This window comes from Sciurus vulgaris, assembly GCF_902686455.1.
Source record: "Sciurus vulgaris genome assembly, chromosome: 8".
NCBI lineage: Eukaryota > Metazoa > Chordata > Mammalia > Rodentia > Sciuridae > Sciurus > Sciurus vulgaris.
The window spans coordinates 69441122-69463362 of NC_136468.1; the positions used below are offsets into that span (position 1 = coordinate 69441122).

General features: G+C 36.1%; 1 protein-coding gene across 1 annotated transcript in view; it reads right to left on the bottom strand.

Annotated features, from left to right (window-relative positions):
- Positions 1-22241, bottom strand: part of COG5 (component of oligomeric golgi complex 5) — a 377475-nt gene that overhangs the window by 144374 nt on the left and 210860 nt on the right.

Genomic DNA, 22241 nt, shown 5'->3' on the forward strand with positions numbered 1-22241 from the left:
AAGAGGAATAAAAAAAAAAATACATCCCTGATTGGATATTTAAACAAACCTGATTATCCTGAGGCAGGCAGTGTAAAGAGGACCTGAGGAACTATATATAGACCTGGGTAGTGGTATCAACGAAAGTACCAAGAAATGCCAGTGAAACAGCAAGAAGGCCATGATGGTATCCACAGCAGAGTAAGGGAGAGGTAGAAGATAAGACAGAGAGTTGAAATATGGCCAATGAGTAGATTCACCCAGAGTGATACCAATATTTGGATTTGCTTGGTAAGTAAATTAGTAAATTATCAGCTAGAAGCTGTTATACCAACATACACTGCCAGGCCCAAAGATCTGAAATTCTTCTTTTGTTTATGATTTGGTGTCTATTATTAGAGACATACTTAAAAAGTCAAATTATTCATTGTTTACTAGATTAAATTTATGAATAAGACAAAAGGTTATTTCTGAAATCCATCTGTATTATTTTAAAATAATAGTACACACTGCAGAAACACAAATATATACACACAAGGACAAGGCACAGTAAGCTTAAAGACAGTAACAGGAAACTAAGCTGGTAAATAACAACACCCATTGGAGATTAATTTTTTATTAAAAAAGAAAAAGCAAATGAATATCATTCAAGTTAAAATGTGTTTTAATAAAAAGCTTAATTTAATATGGTTATAATAAAATTTAATTATAGTATATACTACTAATTTTGTACTAGTGTGTCAACAAAGGAAACAGGAGATAAAGTAAACAACTTCATATGAAATTATTAACTAAAAACAGGGTACAGCACTTGATTTTATTGTTGCTATTCCCTTTCTCCCAAAGTGATATACATATATGCAATATATACAATTTTTTTACATTCTAGTATTGGTCAAGAAATTGAAATGACAAGAGTATGCATAATCCAAGAAAGCAACTTCAAAGAATACTTACAACTTATATACTTTAAAATCATATTTATAGCCTTTACAATCCTAAAAGGATCTGAAAAGCATAGCTTATCCAAATATAATCGTTTCAGTATCATGTATCAGTTGAAATTACACTGTAAAATCTATGTGTACATTAACTGAAAAACATTTTGTTGTATTCAACTTTAAAGGCCTAGCTAAAATAAACCATTTTCATAATTGTCCACTTCAAAAATTAACTTCCAAAAGCATTTCATATGTATATAGCTCATTAAAAAAGAAGCAAATATTACAGTAATATTTATAATTTACAACACATATAATTCAAGACATAATTTGAAACTTTCTGATTAATAGCCACTTTTTCAATTAATGCCAATAATTATAGGTATGTCACTATCAATAGATCAATATAGCTTAATATTTGAATTGTTAATAAAGATGCTAACAATTATTTGAAATAAAATTCTTAAAGTAACATAGAGAGGAATGTGCACATTATATAAGCACAACTTTATGAAATATAATAAGCATAGCAGGCTAACTACCACCTAGACCACGAAACACAATGTTCTCAGCAACTTGAAACATGTACGGATTCCAAGCTGCACCTTTCTAAATACCATCATCATAATTTCTGAAACCACAACAGATTTGTTTTGCCTGTTTGTAAACTTGACATAAATGGAATTTTAGAGTATATATTTTTCTGTGTTTTAATTTAACATATTAGTTGTGGAATCATTCCACCTTGTTGCATGTAGCAGTCGATTCCTTTTCACTGATGTGTAGTATTCCACTGTAGACATTTACCTTAGTTTTATCCAGTCTAGTATTGATAAATACTTGGGTTATTTCCACTTTTAGATACTTTAATTAATGCTGTCATGAACACTGCAGTAGACAGATAGGCACATGCATCTGCTGGGTACATGAATTGCTGAATTACAAGGTATTTGTATGCTTAGTGTTTATAGATTCTGCTGTTTTTCCAAAGCCATTGTAACAATTTATATCCTCAGTATATGACAATTGTAGGCACTCAGCAAACTTGCTCAAAATTAAAATAATTAGCCCCTTTGATTTTAGCTATTCTTCTGAGTAAACACTGTGGTTTTAATCTGCATTTCTGTGATGGTTGAGGAAGTTATTCCTTCTTGCATGTTAATTTTTAACTATTTGGATATCTTCCTTTGTGAAATGCATGCTCATCATTTTTGCCCATTTTTTAAACTGGTTGGATTTTGTTATTTACATACTTGTAAAAGTTGTTTATATGTTTTTGATATTATCATTTTGATGATTATATGTATTGCAAATATATTCTCCCTCTCTTAATGAAGTCTTTTAAGGGAAAGAAATTTACAACTTAAACGTGGTCCATTTTATCAACCTTCCTCCCTACGGTAAACGTTTTCAATATCTAATTTAAAAAATGTTCCTTGATCCACATTCATGAAGATATTTTTCACTTAAAAAGTTAGCCTCTAGAAACTCTATTGCTTTATCTTTCATAAATGGTGTATGTGTTCTTCAACTGATTATGAACATTCTTGGTTCATAATATTTCCATTTTAAGTTTAGAATTAACATGATATTTCAATTAAAACACATCTGGGATTTTATTTGGAATTGAGTTACAACTATAAATAAAATTAGAATTGGTATTTTTATAAGACTGAGATCTCCAACTCATGAATATGGTATCTCTTCATTAACTCATGTTTTAATTTCTCTTAATAACATCTGATAGCTTTCTGTGAAGAGTTCTTATGTATTTTTCATTTGAATTAATCCTATGCATTTTTTTAATCTTATACATTTTTAAAGACTGTAAATGGTGACTTTTAAAATTTTGTCTGTTGCAAGCATATTCAAAAATAATTGATTTTTATATTTTGAATTTAAACCTAACAAATTATAAAATTCAGTTATTAATTTTAATGTTTCATCTGTAGCCTGTTTTGTTTTTTCCTATTTATATAACCATGTTGTCTCAGAATATTTTTCTTTCTTCCCAATCTTCTTTTATTTTATTCTTTTTTCTTATGACTTTGGGTAGTATCTTCAGTGTAACACTAAGAAAAAGAGATTAGAGTGTTCTCCTTGAGTCATTCTTAATATCAGGTGGAAAGTCTTAAATATTTCATCACTGAGGTTTTTGATACCTCCTTTATCATGTTAAAGTTTATTCTTGGTCTGCTAAGAGTATTTTTATCAAACTGATGTTGAATTTTATTAAATAGTTTTCTGTACCTACTGAGATGATCATTTCCCCCCCTCTATTTAAGAAATTACATTGCACTTCTGGACTAAAGCCATCTTGGTCATGATGAATTATCATTTTTAGATCTTTCTGCCTTACATTTGCTAATACTTTGTTTAGCATTTTTCCTTTTGGTAATATGCATTTATTTATTTATAAAATTAGAATGAACAAGTATTACCTTTTTATTGGAACAGCACACATTCTTAATTTTGTTAGATTCATTTTGAGAATACCCATTTTAATCATTGTGTTTTATTTTACTGATCAAGATTTAGTGTCTTATTTAAGAAATCTACACTTAAACAATAATCAAAATATTCTTGCCTACAAATTTACAGTTTTATCTCTTAGTTTTATGATAAATTTTCAGTTGCTTTTTTTAAACTTGAGTTGAGATTGAGATTATTAATATTGCTATTGTCATTATAAAGATTAAGGTTAATCTTTATACAATTTGTTATCAGTTTTTCCACATCATTTTTTCTAGTTGTTTATTTCAGTTTTCAAGATCATATTTTTATGACAATCTCAGTTTCTTAATAGAAGAATATTGTTTCTTTTCTTATTTTTATTTTTTTATTTAGCTTTTAAATTTTTACAGACTGCATTGATTCATTGTACATAAATGGGGTACATCATTTTGTTTCTATTGTTATGCACAATGTAGATTCATACCATTTGTGTAATCACACATTTTTGCATCAATTCTGAGGAGAGACAGCTAGTAATTTTCCTTCTTTATAATGTCTTTGTTTTGATATCAAGGCTATTCTGGCCTAATACAATAAGCAGGTGTGTGTGTGTTTCCTCTTCTCAATTATTAAAGTTTATATAACATTGGTTTATTTATTCCTTTAACGTTTGGAAGAATTCACCCCCCCAAAATTATCTGTGTTTGGAGTTTTGTCAGAGGGAAGGTTTTAAATGATGTCAATTTTGGTAATAGAAGTAAAAGTATTCAGATCTTTTAATTTTCCTGGTGTACTTTTTGGTAGGTTGTTTTCCTAGGAATTTGTCAATTTAACCTAAATTTTTAAATCTGTTGTTATAAAGTTATACCTAATGTCCTCTTACTATTTAGTTTTTGTTGAGTCTCATTAGATCATGTCTTTATCTTGTGTCTTTTTTGTTTGTTTTCTGTCCCACAGTCTTTGGGGGTTATTTAATAATTTATTACTCTTTCAAAATAACTAATGTTAGACTTTGTTAATTCTATTATTTGCTTTTGTTATTCCTATTTCATAGGCTTTGGACTCAGGCCTAGTTTAGAATCTAAGCTCTCACAATGAGTCACCAAAACCAAAGGCAAATTACTTAAACTCTTTAAGACTTAGTCTCCTCATCAGCATGATGGCAAAAATAATAGTATTTACCTAATGGTAAAATAATAAATATATTTTGGGGGATAGGGTCTTACTATGCTGCCTAGGTTGGCCTCAAACTCCTGTATTCAAGCCTTAGCCTCCCAAGTAGTAGGATTATAGGCCTGTACCACCATGCTGGCCTGCAATAATTCTTATAACTGATTAGCATTTAAAAATTAGAAAAGCAGCTCAATAAATATTAGCTATCCTCACCCTGCTCTGTTAGCAACACGTGACAGTGAAAAGAACATAAGCTTTTAAAATTAGTCTTGTGGTAAATGAATAAGTAAATTTATGTTATTCAGTTTTTTAATATATTCTTCATGAAAGTGTTGAAAAGATTATTGAGATAACACATTTATAATATTTGATATTCAGTAGAGTACTAAAAGAAAATATTGGTTCTCAGACCATTTTCCTTGTTTTGTATTCTCTTCTATTTTATTATTTTTTATTTTTACAGACTGCATTTTGATTCACTGTATACAAATGGGGTACAACTTTTCATTTCTATGGTTGTACACAATGTAGATGCACATCATTCATGTAATCATACATATACAGGGTAATACTGTCTGTTTCATTCTACTATCTTTCCTTCCCCCACCCCCTCCCACCCCATTTTCCTCTATACCATCCAAAGTTCCTTCATTCTTCTCTTCTCCCCCACGAACCCCCCTCACTATGATCATCATCCACTTATCAGAGAAAACATTCGGCCTTTGGTTTTATGGGCTTGGCCTATTTCACGTAGAATGATATTTTCCAATTGCACCCATTTACCAGCAAATGCCATAATTTTATTATTCTTTATGGCTGAGTAATATTCCATTGTGTATATATACCACAGTTTCTTTATCCATTTTTTAATTGAAGGGCATCTGGGTTGGTTCCATAATCTAGCTATTGTGAATTGAGCTTCTATAAACATTGATGTGGCTGTGTCACTGTAGTAGGTTGATTTTATGTCCTTTGGGTATAAACCAAGGAGTGGGATAGCTGGGTCAAATAGTGGGTCCATTCCAAGTTTTCTGAGGAACCTCCATACTGCGTCCCAGAGTGGCTGCACCAATTTGTAACTCCACCAGCAATGTAAGAGTGTACCATTTTCCCCACATCCACAACATTTATTATTGCTGTGTTCTTGATAATAGCCATTCTAATTGGAGTTAGATGAAATCTTAGGGTGGTTTTGATTGGCATTTCTCTAATTATTAGGGATGATGAGCACTTTTTCATGTATTTGTTGATCACCTGTATATCTCCTTCTGTGAAGTGTCTGCCCACTTCCTTAGCCCATTTATTGATTGGGTTCTTTGTATTTTTGGTGTAAAGTTTTTTAAGTTCTTTATAAACTTTAGAGATTAGTGCTCTCTCAGGCCATTTTCTAATGTTCCAAAAGTTGTAAGAATTCTAAGAAGAGCCTCTATTCTGGTTCCTAAGGAATTTTTCTTATCACTTCATCTACAATTGTTGAAACAAGTAAAGTTACACAAGAAATACTGTTTGGGCAAGCCTGAGGAAGTCACTTCACGTCTCTGTTTCTCCATCTTGTAACGCTTCAAAATGATGAGGACAAATAAAAGACTGGATCCCCAACACTGGCTGGAGATCTACTTTAGAAAAAAATGGAGCTGATAAGATCTCAATTCTAAAATTTTTGATTCAGCTGGACTAGATTAAGGTCTGGTTATTAACATTTTTCAAAGTTACTCAGATTCTGATAGTCTACATAGCAGCTACCTGAAAATGAGCATTTTGGAACCACTAAACTAGAGGTCTTTGCCAGACTTTGAAAGAAGAGAACTGTTTATTCATAGAGATAAATATTTTTGGGTAAAAAAAGATCACAGTACACAAAGAAATGACTGTAGAAAACAACAGTGTATACCTAAGGAGTGGTAAACAGATTTTGCTGTTGAAAGAATGGACATTTTTTTAAGCTGTCTGTTTTATCTCAACTCCCTAAGGTTTCCCTCCCAGTAATGGGAACAAAGCCCTTAAAGCTGTTCTCTGTTCCCAAACAGAGAGTAAAAGAGTAAATTGAGCCTGATAGCCAGATAGTGCTCAAACAGTAGGATTACCAGAAACTATTGACCAGAATCTACAGCCTGTTGTAAAACATTGTGAAACATGTTGTCAGCAAACCCAGACCCCCTTTGAAATTTCCTGGCAGCTTTGTCCCCCTTTTCCCTTTCATGTGTGACCCCTCCCGATGTGTGGTTTCTGCCTTTATAAACCTACAAGATTTTCTGCTAGGGACTCGACTCCTCGAGTTGGGTCCCAGTGCGCTGGAATAAACAAACACCTCTTGCGGTTTGCATCAAGGGACGCCTCCTGCGGTTGATTGGGGTTGCCGTCCATCCATGGGACAGAGTTGGGGTTTCCTTTTTGGGGGGCTTACATTTGGGGGCTCGCCCGGGATAAGATGGCCCCCCTCATCCGCAGAGTCGACCTTGGAGGTAAGAAGGGGTACCCCGAAGTTGTCTGTCTTTGTCTTGTGTTTTGCTAGTTGGTCTGGTTCTGTGAGCGCGCTTTCGGTTTCGGTGGCAGCCGTTCGGTGACTCGTGAGAGTGGCCGAACAGTGGCCGGCAGACGTGCCTGGGGGGCCACAGGTTGCAGCCCTGGGGGACGCCCTAAGGGTGGAAGGAGAGCCAGGGACGCCTGGTAGTCTCCGTCGGTAAGGGCGCTGATGGGGTTCAATTGGTGGATCAGAGATTGGCGCCCGTCTGTATCTGGTTCTGTTGTGTGTTTGTGGCGGACAAGGTGGAGGAAGGGTTGGAACAACTGGGGGGTTCTCAGCCCGGGCTACTCTCGGGTGGACCCCAAAGGTTCCTTCTCTGGACTCCCCCTCCTGACAGCCCTGAAGGGTAACTTAGCAAAGTAGCTTCAGTCTCAAAAGTAATGAAAAATAAGGTCTCATAATTTTAACATCCAACCTGTCCTGATGAGGTGGCTAAAATGCCTTAGACACAGAGTTTCTGTTAAAACCTGTTAGATCCTTCCAGATCTCAGTCAAGGCTTACATTGAAATATAAATAAAAGAAGCCTAAAGGCTCAGTAGGAGACCAGTCTCAAACCCAGGGAAAGAAAAGGTAAAAAGAGTCTTTAAAACTCCAGCAAAGTAAATGCTATATTTTTAATTATATGTTTTTTTGAGCTCATGATTTTTTGATCAGTTCTATTTTTTATTCAACTAGAGTTTTTGAACATCTGTTACACTGCAATGGAGATTCACCTATAAAGTTACAAGGGCTTGATTTTGTGTTATTTGTATGTTGTGCTGTCTGATGTCATGTTTTGTCTGTATCAAAACTGAGCGCTCCTAAAATTAAGATTTAAAAATGGATCCAGATACTTTTAATTCACGTGATTTAAAAAGGTTCAAATTGGGTAAACTAATAAGAGTAAAATGTCTTTGAAAATAACTTGCAAGTCTCTAGGTGGTCAAGCTAATAAAATATTGATGTTAATAAAGTGTCTAATATCAATTGTTTCTAGGACTTTTCTTCAACAGGAAAGAGACAGCAAATACTGTACAGAACACTTGTCTGATATCTTGGTTTTTACAGAATAAGTGAATTAGAGTTAACATGTATGGGATTACTCTAATGTGTTTGTAGAGATATCTGATTAATTTACAAAGTTAAAATGCTAATTGTTAAATAACATCGAGTACTTTTAACTCCTTAAATTCCATGGGGTATCATACTTAAACATTATTGGTGTTTTCATAGGTTGGTAAATAAAAGGGTTTAAACTTGCTTTGTGTCATCACTAAACTAAAAACAAGGTTACTAAGAGTTATGTCCTAACAAGTGCAATTCTATATACAAAGGGTCCCAAAAGTTTCAACTGTGTTTCAATTAGAGTACTATAAATAACAGAATAATTAATCTTATTAAAATAGAGTAATTTATCTAAATTCAGAAATTTCATAAGAGTTGTTTCAGAATGTGAACAAAAAGGAACAACGAATAGGAAAGAGAAAAAAAAAGGTTCTGGGTATGGAAATATATTTAGTAAAAGGAAAAAGGAAATGTTTCTGGGTAAGAAAGTGCTTGTGTGATGAAATACATGAGGGTCTAAGTAAGTGCTAAGAAAGTCTGTGTAAGTAAAGGGCAAGTTTCAACAAGTTTGTGTGTAACTAAGTTGGTTATATGTATGTGAGACAGCTAAAACTATTGAAGGTTTTTCCTAAGGTGAAATACTAACGTTCTGATATAAACCAAAGTTTAATCTATATGGTAGAATGACATGGTAAAATGACAAGGATTTGAAACACTAATTTACTCTTAACTTTGTGTCTATTAAGTTTATTCTTTAGAACAATTAGTCTTAAAAATTGGGGTGTATACAATTATGGTTAAACAACTATTATAGAGTATTGTACTTTGTTACAGAGTATACATTTCTCTTTAAAAACTCAATTTGGTAAGATAAAAGTGTCAAGGTATTTGTGAAATGGTCACTAGTTGTATATTAAATGTGTTCATATTTTTCAGGACCACAAGTTTTTAAAGCAAGGAATTTATTAAGCTCTGCTATCCTCCAGATTAAACTTGTCTGTAATGGTAATCTTAAACTTATAAAGAGTAAATTTTATTGGGGATTTATTTCTATCATTCAATGTTCTATTATAGGACCTGCTATCAATAGGGTATGTGTAAAATTTGTTACTTTTTACACTGGGATAAAGAATTTCAAATGTAAATGTATTTCTAAACATTAGAGTCTGATTTGTTTAAAGGTTAATATTGTGAAACATGAAAGAAACATGAAAACATTTTGCCATTTAATCACAAAAGGAAAGTTAAAAGCTCTCTCAGTGCAGGCCATTTAGCTCATCTCGTAGAGTTCCTGACTCTCAAGCGGAAGGCCTGGGTTCAAGTCCCAGCACTCTCGGATTGTGGAAATAACAAAAGCTCTTTCAGCCTTTCTTTCATTCATGTTTTAGATACTATGTTAAATTGTGTTAATTATAAAGTTTATATAGACTCAGGAAACAGTATATGTAAGCTACTTAATGGTATTTAAGGAAAAGAAGCAAAGATCAACATCAGAATTAGAACACTTAAGATCTGTAAAGAGCCACACCTTACCTGAGATAAGGCTCTGCCTCCCACCTCACTGTGTGTAGAATAGCTCCAAAATAAGCCAGACTTCAGCTTATTTAAAGTTATAGTCAAAAGATTGGTTCTTGTTGTAAAAGTACTGTGATCTCAAATAGGGGATAGAATGTAGTTCTCAATCAAAATTCAAGATAGCTATTATACAAGCTGAATATATTTTTACTCTTGCTAATTTCATTTTGTAAAACTGTTACCTGTTAATGTTTTGCAGAAGTAGCTGCTCCAAGAACAAACAACCTAGGTAACTTGTGATAATAAGCCATCACCTATAGAATAGATAGTGGTAACTTCCAGTACTAATGCAGACTCCAGTTAGATAAAAGGGTAAATAACTGTAAAGTTATGGACATTAAAGTTAAAGCCCATTACTCTTAATTTATGACTGGTGAGACTGGCTTGCTGGATAATTAAGATCAAACTTAGAAATTGGAGTTAAATACAGAGGTCAAGAAAAGTCCATATTTGGGTCTTGCCCTCAACGTTAGCCTGAACCCAGGGAGTAAGAGAACTTCTCTAAGGAGCGTTGCAACTCTGGGTCACACAACCTCCTGATCAAGGAGATTGTTGAGACTAGAGGATGAAAAATTATCCAGTGCATCTGCTGCAGAGGAGGGTCATGGAAAAGGGGAAACATCCCTTGATGTTTCTAAAGGAAGTCACCTCATCAAGAGACCCTGCCTAATCAAAGTCACTGGTGGAGCTAAGGAGCCGCTCTTAAGTTCTGTACGAGTGACCCCTGTGGGAACTCAGCTGACTCTTTAACAAGACAGGAACCAGGTCAATTTGACCAGCTTGATCTTAGATACCCAGCAAAACAGTTAAAACCAAAATATAGCCATTCTTGGGCATTTAAAGGAAATAATAATTAAATGTAACTTAAGATGTACACTTGTATTAGCCCACTAGAATAAAGGCTGGAAGCTACAAATGAAAGAAAGATTCTTCAGCAAATGTGCCTGATAACTATCAAGAGAAACTGCCAGAGTCAGAAGTTTTTAGTCAGTTTAAGACCTTCCTAAGCTACACAGGTAGACTTAATCTATGTTTGCTAGTATGATTATCTATTCCTAAGTAACAGAAGTATAGAGATCTCTAGTAAACACAGGTTATACCAATAAAGGGATATTTTACAAAATCAGACGACATTAAGTAGCTTAACTATATTTTCTGGGGACATCTATGACAATGTTAAAGTCCCCAAATAAAGGCCTTGTTCTCTCCAGCCTTTGCTAGGCCTAGTTATGGGAACAATTTCTCAGTTCTTCCACCTCCTGGTGAGAGATTAACTTCTGCCATTTTCATGATACTCAGTGGCATGTTTCAGATGCTGCAACATTTACTTTGTGCTAATCTCATTTTAGTACTCATGTCTTTTTGTTCTTCTATCATAGAAGCAGCCGCCCCCAGATGACTTTACAAACTGCTCTTCCCCAACCAGGCTTCTTCCTGGGACCCCTTGATTGACCTGATTTTTAGAAAAGGAACTCCAAGCTGCTTGCCCCATGCCACCCACTTCCAGCTCGAAGAAGCTAGAGCGGTCATCGACCTCCTTCCCCAGCAGCATGGAGTTCCTGAGATTAGAGGGGGGAATGAAGCCAGAATTGGGAACAGGTAGTTAGTGTAGGAATAGGGGATCAGGTCAAATTGAGGAAATGGCCATAAAATCATCTGCCTCTGGAAGTTGGAGACTGCCCCTGGAAGAATGGAATGTCAAGGATCTCCGGAGCCCATTGATTACCAAATTTACCTGCCTTTATCAAGGACTGTTTATCAAGGACTGCAAACAAGGGGCTGCTAATTGGTGGCCCGCCCCCTGGGCTCTTGCCTGCCTGAAATCACCTAGTCACCTTCATCAGGGAAAGAGTAAGTGCTGTACAGGTACTAATGCTCAGGCAACAATACCAGTCCCTCTGCCAAGGAAATAGCTTTGGAGAAGAGTATATAGAGACAGAAGTTCCATGATTAGAACTTACCAGAAAAGAAAATGGGGAAATGAAAGAATGGACATTTTTTTAAGCTGTCTGTTTTATCTCAACTCCCTAAGGTTTCCCTCCCAGTAATGGGAACAAAGCCCTTAAAGCTGTTCTCTGTTCCCAAACAGAGAGTAAAAGAGTAAATTGAGCCTGATAGCCAGATAGTGCTCAAACAGTAGGATTACCAGAAACTATTGACCAGAATCTACAGCCTGTTGTAAAACATTGTGAAACATGTTGTCAGCAAACCCAGACCCCCTTTGAAATTTCCTGGCAGCTTTGTCCCCCTTTTCCCTTTCATGTGTGACCCCTCCCGATGTGTGGTTTCTGCCTTTATAAACCTACAAGATTTTCTGCTAGGGACTCGACTCCTCGAGTTGGGTCCCAGTGCGCTGGAATAAACAAACACCTCTTGCGGTTTGCATCAAGTGACGCCTCCTGCGGTTGATTGGGGTTGCCGTCCATCCATGGGACAGAGTTGGGGTTTCCTTTTTGGGGGCCTTACACTGTCTGGAGTGTTGTGTATATGAAAAATAATAATAATAATAAAAGATAACTGAAATAACAAGAGTCTAGTAATTGACAGACTTAAATGACATTCTGTGAAATTCTTATTTCGTTAGGTTAGTAACAGAAAAATCACTGATGTTCTAAATACTGCAGGCTAGGTTGTTTGAGGAGATAAAAGTAATTAAATTAGTTTTGTCAACTAATAATTAAAAACAAAAGAAAAAAGAGCATGCACTAGTGAGTTGCAATGAGAATCACTATGGTTGGGATAACTGTCCTCAAAAATCCATATGCATAAAGGCTTGGTTCCCAGAGTGGTGACTGGAAGATGCTATGAACATTGTAGACGTAGGGTCAACTGAGAAGTCCTTAAGTCACTGGAGAGGTGCCCTGTAAAGGAATTGTGGGGCCCCAATCTCTTCCTTTTACTCTGCTTCTTGCCTCAAGACATGAGCACTTGCACTGTGATGTGCCAACCTCACCAGAAGGTCATACAAACGGGGATGCCCAATCTTGGATTTGAACCTTCAGAACCATGTGTGAAAATCTCTCTCTACTTTACAAGAGGCCTATTTCAGATATTTTGTTGCAGTAAGGTAAAGCTGATTGAAGCAAGAATCATATCTCACTTGGGGAACTGATACAAAGAGAAAAATCAAAAGAAAATCACTTGAGGGAGAGTATGTGGGAGACAGAAGGGGATGGGAAAATGTAGCGTGACTATTAATGAACTACTTAATTATTATGGATTAGTCTAAGGTGCCAAAGGGTCATTCTTATTGGAAATGTGAAAACGTTTGAAATGTATAATCACAGAAAACTAGTCTGGGTAGCGAATTAGATTGAGGTAATGAAGAATGAAAATAGAGAGATGTTGGAAACCAAAAATCACAAAGGGGTAAATAAATATCAGAATCAATGGGAGTAAGAGAATTGGGAGATAGAATAGTAAGAGATGAAACTGGAATAGTAGAAGAATCTCAAATGAGATAATTGCTTCCAGCTATGATTCAAGTGAAGAATGCTAGAGATTCTTCAGTGTTCAGTATCCTAGAGATACTGAACTTTAGTGTCCTTTCCCCACTATTCTGTCTCATCACAGACACATACCATATATTTTGACCACTGACTCTTTCTGAGCCCTTGTTAATGAAATCGAGGCTTTTAGTTTATACTCATTTAAAAGCAGAGGAGACAGGACTAGATGGACTAAATGAACTTTCCAATACTAAAACAATGATTTTATCATTGATGTGTATGACTGATACTGTACATGTGCTGACACTTTCCACAGTGCTAGGGATAAAAAAAAATTTAAAAAATACTGCACTGACCTTTCAATATTTATGATCTAATGGGGAATAAAGTCAAGTAAATTGGTAATTAAAATGTTCTATGATAAATAAAAGAGGAAACAGAAGGAGCGATTATTCAAACTCTGGGAGGGAAGAAAGATGGAGGAGTAAGAAAATATTCCTTAAAAGGAGTCTCAGCTAAGACCTGAAATGAAGTAGTCATGGGAAGGTGTAAGAAGCTGAAGTAAATAGGTATGACAGAGAGAAGGAGCAGTAAAACATGAAGAAGCCTGCTCCAAGCAGAGAAATAGCATGTACAAAAGTCTGTGAATGACACTGTACATTTTAGAAAATAAATCCACCAACCTGACACCTGATAGAAGATCTACAGAAATACCTTTTGCAAGTCTCGGTGCCTACATAAGTGGCATCAATTTTTAGTAAGAATCATTTGAGGGAACTTGTTAATTGAGAAGGGACTTGTAGAATGCTTGTGGTATGGTTTTATTTTTTTAATCTAAATACTGGTCATGCGTGTTTGTTTACTTTGTGAAAAATCCAATAAGCTACACTTTCCTATTGAGTGCACTTTTCTGTTATGATTTTAATTTTTTAAATCCTGAAAGAAATAACAGGAAGTGAATGAAGCAGTAGGTTTTTAACAATATATAGATATTTATATCGGGCAAGACTTTTAACTAAATATGTAAAACATTATCAATAATTCATAGTTTATTTTAGGGTAAAGATATTACATAGAATAAAATAAAATAAACGTTCACCTTATTAAACATGAATGTTACATAACTTTTTCCCAAAACAATATAAGCAAGAATTATGCTTGCATGTATACACTATTAAACTTACATATCATTGTTTTTTTTTTTTTTAAACAATTGACTCCCACGCCAGGCATGCAGATGCACATCTTTATTCCCAGTTACTCCAGAGGATGAGGCAGGAGGATCGCTTAAGCCCAGTATTTTTTTAGTCTGGCAATATTACAGGACCCCATCTTAAAATAAATACATAACTCATTCCCCAAATACTACCTAATGTGAAATTTATATTTTGCTTTTAAAGATTGTTATGGACTGAATGTCTACATCTCCCAAAATTCATATATTCTATCCCACAATTTACTAGTGATATTGCAAAATACATATTTGGTCTTAGTGCCCTTTCCTGGTATATAATTCCTAAAATCCTTGGCATCCTCAAAGTGATGTGTCCTTTTTATATGTTAATGTGTTGACTGATGGCTGGCAATTCCTAGGTAGCTTCGGATGTGGGTTGATCACTAAAAAGATGGATCAGGTAGGAGAGAAGGGCTGAAAGTTGTTTATCACCGATGGCCAAAATTTTAATCAATCATGCCTATGTAATGAAGACTCCACAGAACCCCAATAAATACAGGGCTTGGAGTGCTTCTAAATAGTTGAGTACACGGAGGTTCCTGGAGGGTGATGTGTGCACACAGTGGACCTGAAATCTCCATACCCCTTTCCACATTCCTAGCCCTATGCATCTCTCTGAATCCGTATCTTTTGTAATGTCCTTTATAATGAACCAGTAAAAATGTGTCCCTGAGTTACATGAGCTGCTCAAGAAAATTAACTTAAGGCAAGGAGGGGTTTGTGGCAACCAGGCTGACAGGAGGTCAGTCAGAAGAACAGGCAAAATAACCTCAGACTTGCAACTGGCATCTGAAGTGGGTGGGAAGGGGGACCGATCTTGAAGACCAAACACTCAAAGTGTAGGAACTGGTGCTATCTCCAGGCAGAGTGTGAAAACTGAATTAGATAACAGGATTATCCAGCTAGTTCTGCTACTGTAGAACTGAATGCTGGTTTGGTGGTGGGAAGAAATCCCCACACCTTTGGAGTCACAGAAGAGATCTGTGTTGTCACAGTAAGAGAAATCAGGTTTGAGTCGGAGTTTGTTTTTCCCACTGTATCTTCAGAGTTGGTATTTGGAGATCTGGCTCCTGGGAGGTTGAAGTGGATGAGGTAGTGATGAGTGAGTGGATGAGGTGGGGCTGGTCTCAAGGGTTTAAGGCCCTTTATAGAAACAACAGAGATTTGGAGCTTCTGTCCTGCTCTTGCTTGCTTGTTTTCATTCTCTGCCATGTAAAGACACATGGAGGGCCCTTGTCAGAAACCAAATCCTGCAGGACCCTAATCTTAAGACTTTCCAGCTTCCAGAATAGTCACAAAATAAATACCTATTGTTTCAGCCACTCAGTCTACTTCATTTTGTTATGGCAGCCATAGCAGAACAACAAATGTTTACATGCTCAACAAATGGTTAAATTTTTAAAGGAACAGTAAGGTGAATACTGTCACCACAAAATTTATGTGGTATGATAATCTCAGAATATGATGTAATCTAGAAACAACATGTTTGCAAATGTAATTAGTTGATATGAGGTCATACTAGATTATGATTGCTCCTATATGAAAAGAATATACACTGAAACAGTGAAAAACACCATCTGACAACAGAGGCACAGATTGGAATGATACGGTTATAAATCTTGGAATACCAATAACTGATGGGATCCTTCAAAAATGAGGAATAAGCAAGGAAGAAGTCTTCCCTAGTGCCCTTTTTTGGGTGAAGTATATGCTCCTGCCAATGCCTTGATTTGACGTGTAGCCTCCAGAACTATAAAATAACATGTTTCTGTTGTTTTAAGCCACCTAGTTTGTGGTAATTTTTAATTACAGTCCTAGGAAACCAATACATAGGATAAGAGGAACAACAACAACAACAAGACACGTAAGGTTGAAACCTATTGTTCACCAATGAATAAACAAAATGTAGTACAGACATACAATGAAATATTGTTCACGCCAGGCGATGCAGTATATGCCTGTAATTCCAGGAGCTCGGGAAGTTGAGACAGGAGCATCAAGAGTTCAAAGCCAGAGCTGCCTGCTGTCGCCTGGAAGTTCACTGTTACAGTACCTGCAGGTTTGATTACATGTGGCTGCCGCCATTTTGAGACAACAGCCAGGCCCCATAGGACCCCTGGCCAGACTGACTGAGCCCCGTCTCCAGGATCCCTCAGCCCGAACGATCACTCGCTGCCTCTGGGGCCCTCACATCAACTGACTGCTCCCTGCCACCAGGACCCCCAGACCAACTGACTGCGCCCTACACAGGGAATCCAGACCGACTGATTGCATCCAGCCTCCAGGATCCCACAACCACACCAAACACACCGGACCTCCAGGACCCCTGCTGGACCAACCGCATCCCGTCCCCAGGACCTCCAACTGACCACGTCCACCCCTGAGTTGCAGCTCCCCATTTGCCAACACATTTCGAAACCAGAGTGGCCATCTTGGATAATCCTGGAAGCCGTAGCTCCGATCTTTGGTGGGGCAAAGCCCATCCTGAGAAGCCTGCTGGAGGCTTGAAGCTCATTGTCAGGTACCTCTCATGCATCAGGCTATTGAACACTGGAGGTTTCATTAGTATATATGACTGTTATACAGTAGATTTTCTTTTTTCTCATTTTTTAAAAAAATTTAAGTTTTTATTTCTTTACTTTTCTTCCTTTCTTTTCCTTTTGTTTACCTGTTCCCTCAGAGTCTCTTTCTCCCTTTTTTGCATGCTAACATCTGATTTCTTTTGATTACACTCTCACCCTTTCTATTTTCTAGAACTGCTGTATATTCTTTTCTTATCCCATTAACAGCCACATTCTACATCCCTCTGCATCCTCTTTGTCCTCCATTAGAAACTGCAGACCTTATTGCAAACCTGTTTGTTTTACCGAAGATAACATTTGAACTCATTTTGTTTATTATGACAATTTTGTTATTGTCCCCATAGGGGCTATTTGGTCTAGGATTGCATAGTGTCTGAATTGGGCACTGCTAATATTGATCTCCCCTTAAAGAAAGGGTTTTGGAAACCTATAGGTCCACTATAAGCCTATAGGGGGAAATCTGCAATACCCCAGACCTGCACTGCTAGAGGGGAAGATACATGAACAACATGAAAAAACAAGGGAAGAAAATGATCCAAACAAATCTAGATTCTATAGTAATAGAATCCAATGACAGTATGTTAGAAGAAATGTCAGAAAAGGACTTCAGATTATACATGGTTAAGATGATTCGCGAAGCAAAGGATGAGATAAGAGCAAATGCAGGCAATGAATGATAATACCAATAAGCTGAAAGAGCACCTGCAGGAAGCAAAAGATCATTTCAACAAAGAGATAGAGAATGGAAATCCTTGAAATGAAGGAGACAATAAACCAACTAAAAAACTCAATGGAAAGCATCACCAACAGACTAGACCACTTGGAAGACAGAACCTCAGACAATGAAGACAAAATATTTAATCTTGAAAATAAAGTTGAACAAACAGAGAAGATGGTAAGAAGTCATGAACAGAATCTCCAAGAACTATGAGACATCATGAAAAGACCAAATGTAAGAATTATTGGGATTGAGGAAGGCACAGAGATACAAACCAAAGGAATGAACAACCTATTCAATGAAATAATATCAGAAAATTTCCCAAACCTGAAGAATGAAATGGAAAATCAAATACAAAAGGCTAACAGAACACCAAATGCACAGAATCACAACAGATCCACACCAAGGCACCTTATAATGAAAATGCCTAACATTCAAAATAAAGATAGGATTTTGAAGGCAGCGAGAGAAAAGCATCAGGTTACATATAGGAAAAGACCAATACGGATAGCAGCTGACTTCTCAACCCAGACTCTAAAAGCTAGAGGGGCCTGGAACAACATATTTCAAGCTCTGAAAGAACATGGTTGCCAACCAAGAATTCTATACCCAGCAAAACTAACCTTCAGATTTGAAGATGAAATAAAATCCTCCCATGATAAACAAAAGTTAAAAGAATTTACAAATAGAAAGCCTGCACTACACAATGTTCTCAACAAAATATTCCATGAGGAGGAAATGAAAAACAACAATGTAGGTCAGCAAAGGGAGAAAGTACCTTAGAGGAAAACCACTCAAAGGAGAAACCAAGCCAACTTAAAAACCAAAAATAAGCCAAATGACTGGGAATACAAATCATATCTCAATAATAACCCTGAACGCTAATGGCCTAAACTCCTCAATCAAAAGACATAGACTGGCAGAATGGATTAAAAAGAAAGACCCAACAATATGCTGCCTGCAAGAGACTCACCTCATAGAAAAAGACATCCACAGACTAAAGGTGAAAGGATGGGAAAAAACCTACCACGCACATGGACCCAGTAAAAAAGCGGGGGTTTCCATCTTTATATCAGATAAAGTGGACTTCAAGCCAAAGTTAGTCAGAAGGGATAAAGAAGGACATTTCATACTGCTTAAGGGAACCATAAATCAGGAAGACATAACGATAGTAAATATTTATGCCCCAAACAATGGTGCATCCCTGTACATCAAACAAATCCTTCTCAAATTCAGGAATCACATAGACCACAGCACAATAATTCTGGGTGACTTTAATGCACCGCTGTCACCACTAGATAGATCTTCCAAACAAAATCCAACTGAAGAAACCATAGAACTCAATAACACAATCAATAACCTAGACTTAATAGACATATATAGAATAGTCTATCCATCAACGAGTGGATTCACTTTCTTCTCAGCAGCACATGGAACCTTCTAAAAAATAGACCAAATGTTATGCCACAAAGCAGCCCTTAGGAAATGCAAACAAAATTGAGATACTGCCTTGTGTTCTATCAGATCATAATGGACTGAGAATAGAAATCAATGACAAAATAAAAAAACAGAAATTATTCCAACACCTGGAGACTAAATAATATGCTATTGAATGAAACACGGATAACAAAAAACATCATGGAGGAGACAAAAAAATTCTTAGAGGTCAATGAGAACAATGATACAACATATCAAAATCTCTGGGACACTATGAAAGCAGTACTAAGAGGAAAATTCATTGCATGGAGCACATTCCAGAAAAGAATGAGAAGTCAATAACTAAATGACCTAACATTACAGCTTGAAATCCTAGAAAGAGAAGAACAGAATAACAGCAAAAGTAGTAGAAGACTGGAAATAATTAAAATCAGAGCTGAAATCAATGAAATTGAAACAAAAGAAACAATTCAAAAAATTGACAAAACAAAAAGTTGGTTCTTTGAGAAAGTAAACAAAATAGACAAACCCTTAGCCACAAATGGGAGAGAAAACTCAAATTACTAAACTTTGTGATGAAAAAGGAAATATCCTGACAGACACCCCTGAGATACAGAACATGAAAGCTACTTTGAAAATCTGTATTCCAACAAAATAGAAACTACCAAAGACACTGACAAATTTCTAGAGACATATGCTCCTCCCAAACTGAACCAGGAGGACATACACGATTTAAACAGATCAATATCAAGCAATGAAATAGAAGAAGCCATTAAAAATCTACCATCCAAGAAAAGCCCAGGACCAGATGGATTCTCAGCCGAGTTCTACAAGACCTTCAAAGAAGAACTCATTCTAATACTTCTCAAAGCATTCCAAGAAATAGAAAAGGAGGGTACCCTACTGAACTCATTCTATGAAGCTAATATCACCCTCATACCCAAACCAGGAAAAGATACATCAAGGAAAGAAAATTTTAGACCAATATCCTTGATGAATATAGATGCAAAATATTGGCAAACCATATCCAAAAACATATTAAGAAAATTGTGCACCACAATCAGGTGGGATTCATTCCTGGAATGCAAGGATGGTTCAACATTCATAAATCAACAAATGTAATCCATCATGTCAATAGACTTAAGGATAAGAATCATATGATTATTTCAATTGATGCAGAAAAAGCATTTGACAAAATATAACACCCCTTCATGCTCAAAACACTAGAAAAAATGGGGATAGTAGGAACTATACCTGAACATTGTAAAGGCTATTTATGCTAAACCCGTGGCCAACCTTATTCTTAATGTAGAAAAACTGAAACCATTCCCTTTAAAAACGGGAACAAGACAGGGATGTCCTCTTTCACCACTTCTATTCAACACTGTCCTCGAAACTCTAGCCAGAGCAATTAGGCAGACTAAAGAAATTAAAGGGATACGAATAGGAAAAGAGGAACTTAAGCTGTCACTATTTGCGGATGACATGATTCTATATTTAGAGGATCCAAAATTCTCCTCCAGAAAACTTCTAGACCTCATCAATGAATTCAGCAAAATAGCAGGCTATAAAATCAACACGCGTAAATCTAAAGCATCTTTATATGCAAGTGATGAAACAGCTGAAAGGGAAATGAGGAAAACAACTCCATTTGCAACAGCCTCAAAAAAAAAAAAAAAAAAAAAAAAAACTTGGGCATCAATCTAACCAAAGAGGTAAAAGATCTCTACAATGAAAACTACAAAACATTGAAGAAAGAAATTAAGGAACACCTTAGAAGATGGAAAGATCTCCCATGTTCTTGGATAGGAAGAATTAATATTGTCAAAACGGCCATACTACCAAAAGTGCTATACAGATTCAATGCAATTCCAATTAAAATCCCAATGATGTACCTCACAAAAATAGAGCAAGCAATCATGAAATTCAGCTGGAAGAATAAGAAACCCAGAATAGCTAAAGCAATCCTTAGCAGAAAGAGCGAAGCAGCGGGTATCGCAATACCAGAACTTCAACTATACTACAAAGCAATAGTAACAAAAACAGCATGGTATTGGCACCAAAATAGACAGGTAGATCAATGGTACAGAATAGAGGACATGGACACAAACCTAAATAAATACAATTTCCTCATACTAGACAAAGGGGCCAAAAATATGCAATGGAGAAAAGATAGCCTCTTCAACAAATGGTGCTGGCAAAACTGGAAATCCATATGCAACAGAATGAAACTAAACCCATATCTCTCACCCTGCACAAAACTCAACTCACAATGGATCAAGGACCTTGAAATCAGACCAAAGACCCTGCATCTTATAGAAGAAAAAGTAGGTCCAAATCTTCACCTTGTTGGCTTAGGATCAGACTTCCTTAACAGGACTCCCATAGCACAAGAAATAAAAGCAAAAATCAACAACTGGGATAGATTCAAACTAAAAAGCTTTCTCTCAGCAAAGAAAACTATCAGTAATGTGAAGAGAGAGCCTACAGAGCGGGAGAATATCTTTGCACTCATACTTCAGATAGAGCGCTAATATCCCGAATCTATAAAGAACTCAAAAAACTCTACACAGAAGAAGTTGTACAAGCAATCAACAGATATATGAAAAAATGTTCAACATCTTTAGTAATAACAGAAATGCAAATCAAAACTACCTTAAGATTCCATCTCACCCCAATTAGAATGGCGATTATCAAGAATACAAGCAACAATAGGTGTTGGGGAGCATATGGGGAAAAGGTACACTCATACATTGCTGGTGGGACTTCAAATTAGCGCAGCCACTCTGGAAAGCAGTGTGGAGATTCCTTAGAAAACTTGGAATGGACCTACCATTTGACCCAGCTATCCCACTCCTCAGCCTATACCCAAAGGACTTAAAATCAGCATACTACAGAGATACAGCCACATCAATGTTCATAGCGGCTCAATTCACAATAGCCAGAGTATGGAACCCACCTAGATGCCCTTCAACTGATGAATGGATAAAGAAACTGTGGTATATATATATATATATATACATATATATATATATATATATATATATGTATATATATATACACACACACACACACACAATGGAATAACTCAGCTATAAAGAATAACGAAATTATGGCATTTGCAGGCAAA